The following is a 12,319-nucleotide window of genomic DNA, read 5'->3' on the forward strand; positions in this document are numbered from 1 at the left end:
GAGAGGTTGCGGTCAAATCGCCCTAAGCCTAGAGTTGTTCTTCCACCAATACCATCATCACCAACTGTGGAAGAACCAATGCAGATTAATCGCTCCCACCTCTCCAATGAAGAACGTCAGAGACGACGTCAAGGGAACCTCTGCCTGTATTGTGGTGCATCTGATCACTTTGTTAAAACTTGCAGTCTACGTCCGGGAAACGCCGCTCCTAGTTTGTGCTGGAGAGGTCAAGCTAGGAGAATTCTCAGAAAGAGTCTGTCCTGTTAACCCAATTGGAGCTCCCTTCTTCTTCTCTTCTTATCCCTGCACTACTCGACTCCGGAGCCGCCGAAAGCTTCATTACGTCAGCTCTGGTCAAACGATCTGGAATACAAACTGTTCCTTTGGATGGTACCATTTCTGTTACCGCAGTGGATGGAAGTTATATCCCAGAGGGTATTATATCCTTTCGTACTATTCCTCTCAAGATGAAGGTCGGAGTTCTCCATTCAGAAGAAATCTCTTTCCTTGTAATTCCTAAAGCCTCTCATGAACTAATCCTAGGGTTTCCATGGTTAATCAGACACAATCCCCACATTGATTGGCAAACTATGGATGTTCTCTCTTGGGGACAAGACTGCTTTCATAACTGTTTACCTTCAGTTAGACCTCTGTTCTTCGAACCCTTCCAGCCTTCCTGTGGAGTACCAATCTTTTCAAGATGTTTTCAGTAAGCATGGGGCGGACACCTTGCCTCCGCTTCGTACTTGGGATTGTCCCATTGAGCTAGTACCCGGTAAGACTCCTCCCCGAGGTCGAATTTACCCTCTCTCACTTCCCGAGACACAGGCCATGTCGGAGTATATACGGGAGAACTTGGAGAAAGGGTTCATCAGGTCTTCTATATCTCCTGCCGGAGCAGGGTTTTTCTTCATCAAAAAGAAGGATGGGGGGTTGCGGCCCTGTATTGACTATAGAGGTCTCAGTGACATAACAATTAAGAACAGATATCCGTTACCTCTGATTCCAGAACTGTTCGACCGTGTTAAAGGAGCTACTGTATTTACTAAGTTGGACTTACGGGGGGCCTACAATCTTATACGTATTCGCCCAGGGGACGAAAGGAAGACGGCATTTAATACCCGCGACGGCCATTACGAATACCTGGTAATGCCTTTTGGCCTATGTAACGCCCCAGCCGTCTTTCAAGAGTTCGTTAACGAAATCTTCAGAGATCTTCTCTATGACTGCTTGGTAGTGTATCTGGATGACATCCTCATTTTTTCTAGGGATCTGAAGACCCACCGGGAACAAGTCAAAGAAGTGTTAACTCGTTTACGAAGGAATCCGTTATTATGTAAATTAGAGAAGTGCTCCTTTGAAGTACCCACGATTCCATTCCTCGGTTACATTCTTTCAGGGCAGAGGTTACAGATGGACCCCGCTAAAGTCCAGGCAATTCAGGATTGGGCACTTCCAGCTACCCTTAAAGGAGTTCAACGTTTCCTGGGGTTTGCTAACTTCTACGGAAGATTCATTAAAAATTATTCTTCTGTCATAGCTCCTATAACCGCATTAACTAGGAAGGGAGCTGATCCTGCCAAGTGGTCTCCAGAGGCTTTGGAGGCTTTTTCATCTTTAAAGGAGGCCTTCACGACTGCTCCAATTCTTCGACAACCCGATCTCAGCCGTCCGTTCTTGGTGGAGGTTGATGCCTCTACTGTAGGAGCAGTATTATCCCAGCTTTTCGAGGACAAGAAGGTTCATCCTTGTGCGTTCTTCTCGCGAAGATTCTCCCCCGCTGAACAGAATTACGCTATTGGGGAACAGGAATTACTGACAATTAAGTTGGCCTTTGAGGAGTGGAGGTATTTGTTTGAGGGAGCTCAGCATCCAATTTCGGTGACCACGGATCACAAGAACCTTTTATATCTACAGTCAGCCCGATGTCTGAACCCACGCCAAGCATCTTCTTTACCCGTTTTAATTTTAAACTCCGTTACCGACAAGGTTCCCTCAACAAAAAGGCAGATGCATTATCTCGCTCCCTAAGTTAAGAAGAACCCTCTGACCGTTCAAAAGCGCAATTTATCCTGGAATCCACCACCTCTTTTTCTGCAACTAATACCTCTCCACTTCCTCCTCCAGGGAAGATCTTCAATGCACCAAATCGTCGCAAAAAACTTCTTACATGGGCTCACTCCTCATCCTTTATGGGCCATGCGGGCGGTCATAAGACACTTAAATTCATTCAGCGCTCCTACTGGTGGCCTCATCTCAGGACTGACGTTCAGGAATTCGTAGCTGCCTGTCCAAAATGTGCCCAGCATAAAAGTCCCAAAGGTCCACCAGCCGGGTTACTCCATCCTTTGCCAGTACCACTAAGACAATGGACACATATTTCTATGGACTTTATTACAGATTTACCTATGTCTGGTGGGCGGAACACCGTATGGGTCATAGTTGACCGATTCTCTAAAATGGCACACTTTGTTCCTCTGGCTCATCTTCCATCTGCATCCCAGTTGGCAAAATTGTTTATAGCAGAGATCTTTCGACTCCATGGTCTACCCCAGGAAATCGTGTCTGATAGAGGTCCTCAATTTGTGGCCAGGTTTTGGAGATCCCTATGTTCTGCTCTTGGCGTGAAATTAAACTTCTCCTCAGGATATCATCCTCAAACGGATGGTCAAACAGAGAGAGTGATCCAGGATCTGGAGACTTTTCTGCGTTTATTCATGTCCTCCTCACAGGACGACTGGCTGGACTTCCTCCCGTTCGCAGAATTTGCCCATAACAATCTTTATCACTCTGCTACAAAATCTTCTCCATTCTTCATTAATTATGGTTACCATCCAAGAGTTCCTGACTTCCAACTTCTGCCTACGCTCGAGGTTCCTGCCGCAGAGTCAACACTTCGTCAATTTACTGAAGCCTGGAAACAAGTTCACAAGACTTTGCTTAAGACATCCAAGAGATATAAGACCTATGCAGATCTGAAACGAAAAGCTGTACCAAGCCTTAAGGTAGGAGATCGGGTTTGGGTTTCCACACGTAACCTAAGATTAAAGGTTCCTACAAAAAAGTTTGCTCCCAGATTTATTGGGCCTTACCCAATCGAAAGAGTGTTGAATCCTGTGGCTAACAAAGTGAAATTACCTCCGCAGTTAAGAATTCCTAATGCATTTCATATTTCTCTCTTAAAACCACTGGCACTTAATCGGTTCAGAGCCGCTCTGCCTAAATCACCCAAGATCCAATCAGCACATGGAGATGAATTTGAGATTCACAAGATCCTCGATTCTCGCAGACGTTATGGTCGCATCCAGTACCTTGTTGATTGGAAGGGGTATGGGCCAGAGGAGAGATCTTTGGGTAGATGCAGAGGATGTCCATGCTCCAAGACTTCTTCAGACATTTCATGCCAAGTTTCCAACTAAACCACATAGGTGTCCGGAGTCCACCCGCAAAGGGGGGGGGGGGGGGGGGGTACTGTCAGCGTCCGGAGTCTTACCGGTACGCTGGGGCCGCGGGGCTGGCTTCCTTGGCGTTGTGCGGGCAGCGGCGGAGGTGGGCTGTTGCGGCGGATCTGTGGGCAGCAGTAGCTGCGGTGAGGGGGTCCGCTCGTGGTGGCGGGATGCCGCTACAGCGGGTCGCTCTTGCTGAACCGTTGCTTGGAGACCAGGGGCAGTGAGCAATGTGGCTTTGCAAAAAGGTCTGCATTACTGGGCGCCGCCATGTTGGAGACCAAGTTTTAAGCATAGTTCCTGTTTCTTCCAGCCAATCCAGGGGAAGCTCTCCCTATAAAAGGGGGCTGGTTTAGGACAGGGATGCCAGTGCTTCAAGTTACAACCCTGTTGTAGGTGCTTTAGCCTGTGCTCCCAGGATTCCTGCTGTATCTTGGTTCCTCCTGATCCTGCTTGGTCGGTTCTCTGTTGCTGCTGCAGCCCTGCCGTTTCTTGCCTGCTACTGCCTGTGGAAGCGCTCCTGGAAAACCCGGTCCAGTAAGACTCTTTGGGCACAGTCGGCCCCGGGTCTTCTGCCTCGTCTTTCAAGCCACACTCCACAGATCTCCTTCACCAGCCACGCCTTTGTACCACTGACCACAGCCTGCAGATTATTATCTTCAAGCCTCGTTTTCCAAACCACGGTCCACAGTCCTTGTCTCCAGCCACGTTTTCAACTACCATCCACAGTTCCACAGTTCATCATCTACAGTCTCTTCTTTCGAATCACAGTCCGCAGTTCTTCACCTCCAGCCACGTCTTTAACCACTGTGCTTCAGCCTCTGTTCTCTACCTCAGCCCTGTACATAATAAATACTTTCCATTGACTCTCAAACCTCGCCTACGTTCTTCATTGCTCCGTGTCCCATGCGAAGGAACTATATCCAGCCCTCTCATCTGGTTCATTCACAGCCTGCTACCTCCTCGGGCAAATCTCAGCTGCCGGATCCTCAAACCCTGCCAGACGTGACACACTCAACCTTTTAGGGGATGTGGTAGAACTACACCCTTGTGGTAGAACTACACCGAGTTGTTGCTCGTCAAGACCCAAATCCTGCAGAAAATACCGTGGCATGACTGTCTCCTCTTCCATCAGGGCCCAAGTATGGTGGGAGCGCGGCTTCGAAACTTTCAGGATGCCTAGTTCAAGATATTGGACAATGCGTGGGTTTGCAATATCCTCTCCCAACGGTATACTTTAGGTTTCGAAGTTTTGCCGCCAAAGAAATATTTTATGACAAGTCTTCCACTTTTTCTGGACAAACGTTTGGCCCTTCATGGTGCAATTCATTACTTGGTAGAATCGGCTGTGTTAATGCCGGTACCACTGTTTCAACGAAAGAAGGGTTACTATTCCAATCTTTTCGTTGTACCAAAACCAGACAGTACTGTACGACCAATTCTGAGTCCTGTTACCGGTTTAAGATGGAGTTGCTCACTCAGTGATTTCGAGCCTGGAACCCAAGGAATTCATGAGGATGCATATCTCCACATTCCGATATGGGAACCGCACCAAGCATTTCTCGGGTTCGCAATTCAACAGGATCATTTTCAGTTCAGATCTTTACCATTCCGTCTGTCCACAGCACCCAGGGTGTTTACCAAAGTCATGTCGGTGATGAATGCTCACCTCAGATCATTGGGAGTCACGATAATACCATACCTAGACGACCTCTTCCTCAAAGCTCCATCAGATAACATTCTCCAGGAGCATACTCTATTAACATACAATGTGTTAGTGGAACACGGATGGATAATCAATTGTTGGAAATCCAACCTTCAGCCATCACAGCGTATCCAGTTTCTCTGTGTGATCCTGGACACCAACATTGAAAGAGATTTTCTGCCTCAAGACAAAGCTCTGTGTATACAGAAACTGGTTCGAGCTGTTCTCAAGCCAAGACTGGTATCAGTCCATTTATGCATTTGTTTGCTTGGGAAATGGTAGCGGCTTTCGAAACTCTGGCGTTCATCCGTTTTCATTCACGTCCTTTCCAGCTGGATCTGTTACATCAGTGGTCGGGGTTGCATCTACTCCTTCAACAGTTAGTTCGACTGACTCCAGATACGCTACTTTCGCTTCTTTGGTTTCTCCTACTGCACAATCTCACTGCGGGCAGGCAGTTCGGTGTGTGGAACTGGACGCTCCTAACGATGGATGCCAGCCTCGAGATGTGGCACGATTGTGTTGGACTTCCATCTTCAGGGCCATTGGTCTCCACAGGAATCACTGTTGCCAATAAATGTGTTGGAACTGAGAGCGATCTACAGTATGCTGGTACAAGCTGCCCAAGTTCTTCCATCCAAGGTGGTAAAGGTTCATTCGGACAACGTGACTGCTGTAGTGTACGAAAACAAGCAGGGAGGAACCTGCAGTCGTCAAGCGATGCAAGAGGTGACGTGCTTTCTCCAGTGGGCAGAGCGCAACTCTGTAGTCCTCTCAGCAGTATTCATTCCAGGAGTAGACAATTGGGAAGCAGACTGCCTCTGCCGTCAGGATCTACATCCGAGAGAATGGGCACTTCACCCAGAGGTGTTCGATGCTCTTGACACAGCGCCGGGGGTGTCCAGAGTTGGATCTCATGGTGTCCCATCTCAATCATCAGCTTCCTCGATACATGTCCAGAACACGGGGTCCTCAGGCGGAAGCTGTAGACGCTCTTGCCGTGCCGTCGCCATACGACCTAGTATACTTGTTTCCTCCATTCCCTCTATTGTCTCGAATTCTCAAGAGAATCGAATGGGAGTCAGTCACTGAGATCTTGGTGGCACCAGATTGGCCTCGGAGAGCTTGGTTTTCAGACCTGCGCTTTCTGCTAGTGGATGATCCTTGGCCTCTACCTCTGCATACAGATCTACTCCAACAAGAGCCCTTCATGCATCCAAATTTACCACGATTACGTTTAACGGGATGGTTCTTGAGGCAGACATCCTAAAACGCAAAAGGGTTCAGGAATGTTTGATTCCCACGATGTTGCGTGCACGAAAGCCTGTTAAGGCAGCCCATTACCATCGCATCTGGCGATCTTGTATCTCTTGGTGTGACCGAAAAGGGTTTCAGTCAGATTCTTTTCGCCTCTCACGGTTCTTGCTTTTTCTTCAGTCAGGTTTAGATTCCGGACCTCGTCTAGGATCCCTGAAAGTTCAGGTATCTGCCTTATCGATTTTCTTTCAGAAACGCCTGGCGCTCTTGCCGGATGTGCAAACTTTCCTACTAGGGGTCCTTCGAGTACAGCCTTCGTTTGTTCCCCCTACAGCTCCTTGGGACTTGAATCTGGTGCTGGATTATCTACAGTCACCATGTTTTGAACCCTTGGAAGAAGCAGATCTTAACTGTCTTACTTGGAAGACTGTTTTTTTCTACTACTCCTAGCTACAGCCCGGAGGGTATCTGAATTAAGTACATACAAAATTCTTGGCGCAACATTTGAAGACAGAGACTGATGTCAGACTGAATATAACATTTAATAATCTCAAATTAAAAAATAGCTTATTGAGCATAAAGTTAAAAATGATTAGTTCATTCAATGGGTATAGTCAATATAGAACACTCTGTAATGAACCAATTTTAAATTAAAATAAAATAAAAAGTCAATGCCTCAACGGCAAAAAATGTCCTGAGACCTGGTATCCTTAGCCAAATAGGCTTGTGATGTATCTCATTAAACCAGTCTATATCAATATTTCAACGATGCAGCCTCTTGTCTTTCTACACTTTGCTGTGCAAATGATTTAATCCACACTGGGAACCTTTCCGCAACATGCAGTCATTAGGGTAACTTTATGGGGGTAAGTCCACTACTTTCTGGTGACACTTTAGCTGATTACAGCGCTCATGTACCTCTCGCTGGTAGTGTGGTGGATCCCCGTCTCCGCCGTCCTCGTTCCCCTCTGCTAATGTCAGCCGCCTCCCAGAGCCGCGGTGATCTGACGCTCTACACAGCTTGCAGTCTGTGGAACGCACCGCTCTGGCTTCCGGTTTTGCGGTCTCCGGCTTCTGGTGACGTTAGCCGGCGTATGTGTGTGGTCCGTAGAAGATTTGGGCTCGTCCTTGCTGTAGAACAGTGGTGCAGCTTCCAACGCGTTTCCCCCCTTAGGGGCTTCGTCAGGGATAGCTGCTTCCAAAACGTAATCCTCTTTTAAAGGTTACATGGATCCCTTAATTGATCCTTAATTGCATAATTGCTTCTTAACTCTTGCGTAGCATAAAAAAAGCTTTCACATATGCAGAAAAATTCATTCAGTCTGACATGAAATAGAAGAAAGGAAGAAGGAAGGTTAAAAAAGGGGGAAAGATGTGCACATATACATATGCACATCTGGACACAAGAAAAAATGGGGGTACAACATTGTAACTGTTTCTTGTACTTTTTTAATTTATTATAAAAAGGCAGCCAAGTCAAAATCTATATTAAGACCCTTGGGGGTGATTGTATCAATTTGATAAATCCACTTTGCTTCCTCCTTAGATATTTCCGTTATTTTGTCGCCACCTCTCCAGTTGTTTCTAATCTTTTTTTTATCCCTATAAAATTCAATCCTGCAGGGTTGCTATTATGATGGGTCTTGAAATGTACTGGGACACTGTGTGTGTTTCTACATTATTTTTTATATTGCGTATATGTTCTGCAATTCGGCTTTTTAGAGGTCTAATGGTCCTGCCTACATATTGTTGCCCACAAGGGCATTCTAGTAGGTAGATAACCCCCTTTGTATCGCACGTAATTTCATCTTCTACTTTAAATTCCCTTCCATTGGTGTTTGAGGAGAAGGTTTGGATAACTTTAGTACTTGTCTTTTTTGAATTTTTACAATTCTGGCGTCTCAAACAATGGTGAAATCCCTTTTTTCTTCTTCCCTTGCTCATCCAAGTTTGTGTTTTCTCTGTTATTGCATCAGGTGGTAGAGTGCTTTTTACTAGTGAAGATCTAATGTTCTTAGCTCTACGGTATATCATCCGTGGTTTCTTAGGGAGTACTCTGCTTAATTTTTCATCTTTTAATAAAATCGGCCAGTATTTGTGCAAGATTCTTTCCAAGTTGTGTGATTGAGAACTGTATTGGGTAATAAACGCCACTTCATTCTCCATTGTGTCTTCCTTCTTTTTTGGAGCCAATAACGTTTTTCTATCCGCATTTAGTACTTCCTCATAATTAGATTTTATTTCTACTTCATCGTATCCTTTTTCCATGAATCTCTTCGTCATTTCATCAGCCTGTTTTTTAAAATCTTCTTTTTTTGAGCTATTCCTTTTAAGTCTCTTAAACTGGCCCTTTGGAATATTGCGGAGCCAGTTTGGATGATGAGCGCTGGTTTTCTCAATGTAGGTATTGCAGTCCACTTCTTTAATGTGCGTTCTAGTTTCCAATGTGCTGTTTTCCACATAAATTTCCAAATCCAGAAATATTGCTTTTTCCTTACTGCAATTGGCGGTGAAATGAAGATTTAATTCATTAAGATTCATATGAATGATGAAATTATCCAGTTCTTCTTGGGTTCCTGACCAAATGAATATAACATCATCTATGAATCTTTTCCATAGCTTGATGTTCTCCCGCCTGGGATTGTTGTTCCAGATGTTTCGGTTTTCCCATTCTGCTACAAATAGATTTGCGTATCCCGGCGCGAATTTCGTGCCCATCGCGGTTCCGCGAATTTGCCTGTAGTACGTGTTTTCAAACCAAAAACAGTTCTCAATCACACAACTTGGAAAGAATCTTGCACAAATACTGGCCGATTTTATTAAAAGATGAAAAATTAAGCAGAGTACTCCCTAAGAAACCACGGATGATATACCGTAGAGCTAAGAACATTAGATCTTCACTAGTAAAAAGCACTCTACCACCTGATGCAATAACAGAGAAAACACAAACTTGGATGAGCAAGGGAAGAAGAAAAAAGGGATTTCACCATTGTTTGAGATGCCAGAATTGTAAAAATTCAAAAAAGACAAGTACTAAAGTTATCCAAACCTTCTCCTCAAACACCAATGGAAGGGAATTTAAAGTAGAAGATGAAATTACGTGCGATACAAAGGGGGTTATCTACCTACTAGAATGCCCTTGTGGGCAACAATATGTAGGCAGGACCATTAGACCTCTAAAAAGCCGAATTGCAGAACATATACGCAATATAAAAAATAATGTAGAAACACACAGTGTCCCAGTACATTTCAAGACCCATCATAATAGCAACCCTGCAGGATTGAATTTTATAGGGATAAAAAAGATTAGAAACAACTGGAGAGGTGGCGACAAAATAACGGAAATATCTAAGGAGGAAGCAAAGTGGATTTATCAAATTGATACAATCACCCCCAAGGGTCTTAATATAGATTTTGACTTGGCTGCCTTTTTATAATAAATTAAAAAAGTACAAGAAACAGTTACAATGTTGTACCCCCATTTTTTCTTGTGTCCAGATGTGCATATGTATATGTGCACATCTTTCCCCCTTTTTTAACCTTCCTTCTTCCTTTCTTCTATTTCATGTCAGACTGAATGAATTTTTCTGCATATGTGAAAGCTTTTTTTATGCTACGCAAGAGTTAAGAAGCAATTATGGATCAATTAAGGGATCCATGTAACCTTTAAAAGAGGATTACGTTTTGGAAGCAGCTATCCCTGACGAAGCCCCTAAGGGGGGAAACGCGTTGGAAGCTGCACCACTGTTCTACAGCAAGGACGAGCCCAAATCTTCTACGGACCACACACATACGCCGGCTAACGTCACCAGAAGCCGGAGACCGCAAAACCGGAAGCCAGAGCGGTGCGTTCCACAGACTGCAAGCTGTGTAGAGCGACAGATCACCGCGGCTCTGGGAGGCGGCTGTCATTAGCAGAGGGGAACGAGGACGGCGGAGACGGGGATCCACCACACTACCAGCGAGAGGTACATGAGCGCTGTAATCAGCTAAAGTGTCACCAGAAAGTAGTGGACTTACCCCCATAAAGTTACCCTAATGACTGCATGTTGCGGAAAGGTTCCCAGTGTGGATTAAATCATTTGCATAGCAAAGTGTAGAAAGACAAGAGGCTGCATCGTTGAAATATTGATATAGACTGGTTTAATGAGATACATCACAAGCCTATTTGGCTAAGGATACCAGGTCTCAGGACATTTTTTGCCGTTGAGGCATTGACTTTTTATTTTATTTTAATTTTAAAATTGGTTCATTACAGAGTGTTCTATATTGACTATACCCATTGAATGAACTAATCATTTTTAACTTTATGCTCAATAAGCTATTTTTTAATTTGAGATTATTAAATGTTATATTCAGTCTGACATCAGTCTCTGTCTTCAAATGTTGCGCCAAGAATTTTGTATGTAATTAACCCCAACCAGTGAGGGTACTGGTTTAATCTACGGCTGCACCATTTTTGTTTGTCACTTTTGTCTTAAATTCTCCCTCCTTTTTCCCCTGATTTTCTTTTCTATCTGTCTTTCTTTTTTCCGTAAAGGAGTTAGCGCAGACAACATCATACTTTAAGTATCTAAATTAAGTGCCTAGTCTTTTAAGCCTCCCTACTTGATATTTCATCCTAATAGGGCTGAGTTGAGAACACATGCTTCTTTTCTTCCCAAGGTCGTGTCGGCTTTTCATCAGTCAGCCGATTGTGGAACCGTCCTTGCAGGAGGACTCTGGGACACCACCTTCTCTGGATGTAGTGAGAATGTTGAAGTTCTACGTGGAACGAACAGCACCATTACGGAAGACTGATGCTTTATGATCTCCCACGTCAAGGGTGGCCTGCTACTAAGCAGACCTTGGCTCGCTGGTTTCGGTTGACTATTCATCAAGCCTATCTACACCAACCTAGACGACCTCCAATATCCATTGCTGCACACTCTACACGTTCAGTTGGGTCTTCCTGGGCCGCTAGTAGGTGGGCTACCATGTCTCAATTTTGTAGCGCAGCTACTTGGTCCAGTATTCATACGTGTGCCAAATTCTACAGTTTGATACTTTTGCGGCTTCATCTTCGCGGTTTGGCCGTCTTGTTTTGCAAGTTCCTCAGCGATCTCCCGCCCAGGGAAGAAACTTTGGGATGTCCCCACAGTCTTGAAGCTGTGCCAGTGTCCCCTAGTGGCTGACAGAAAAAGGAAAATTTTGGTACTTGCCAATAAATCCCTTTTTCGGCAGCCATAGTGGACACTGTCGCTGTTCTCTTGCCTTCACTGTTGTTCTGTTGTGTTTAATTATCTGCTCTCTTCCCTCGTTTAGTTCTGTCCTCTTGTTCCCGTCTCCTCTCGGCTAATTCATAACTGAGGGATGATGGGGGATAGAAGGGGAGGAGCCTGTTTCACTTCTTAGATTATTTATTTAAAGTGCCAGCTCCCTTTAGCCACCATCATCACCCCCCACAGTCTTGAAGTTGTGCCAGTGTCCCCTATGGCTTCCAAAAAAGGGATTTATCGGTAAGTACCAAAATCCTCCTTTTCTTTATAGTCTTATGATATTTATGTAACTGTGGCAAGGGCTTTCTAGGTGGCATTGTACAGTGTGGACAGCGATTCAGTGAGTAATTGAAACCGTACGGTTCTTTCAATTCATATCCAATACGTGGAAAAATATACCTTAAATATATGGTTACAGAGGCTGAATTTATCAGCCGGAGGACTTATTCTTTCTGAACTGTGAGAGACTGAACAACTTAGAACTCAATCTCAATTTATTGAAAGTTGCTTAGGTGAAAACTGGTGACCCACTCTTATATGTTTTTATTCCAGGCATATATATGCTATTATCTGAGGTGCAATACACCTAAGTTTTATGTGATATCTAATATTGTGGTCCATTATTAGTTAATTTTAAAAACATTTTTGTGTGT

At 44.6% G+C, this 12,319-nt stretch overlaps 1 protein-coding gene across 6 annotated transcripts in view; it reads left to right on the forward strand.

The window, feature by feature from the left end:
- The window catches only part of MDM2 (MDM2 proto-oncogene), a 133,962-nt gene that overhangs the window by 101,055 nt on the left and 20,588 nt on the right, over positions 1–12,319 (forward strand). The window lies entirely within an intron of this gene.

Source organism: Pseudophryne corroboree, chromosome 6 (assembly GCF_028390025.1).
Source record: "Pseudophryne corroboree isolate aPseCor3 chromosome 6, aPseCor3.hap2, whole genome shotgun sequence".
In the NCBI taxonomy this organism is placed as follows: Eukaryota; Metazoa; Chordata; class Amphibia; order Anura; family Myobatrachidae; genus Pseudophryne; species Pseudophryne corroboree.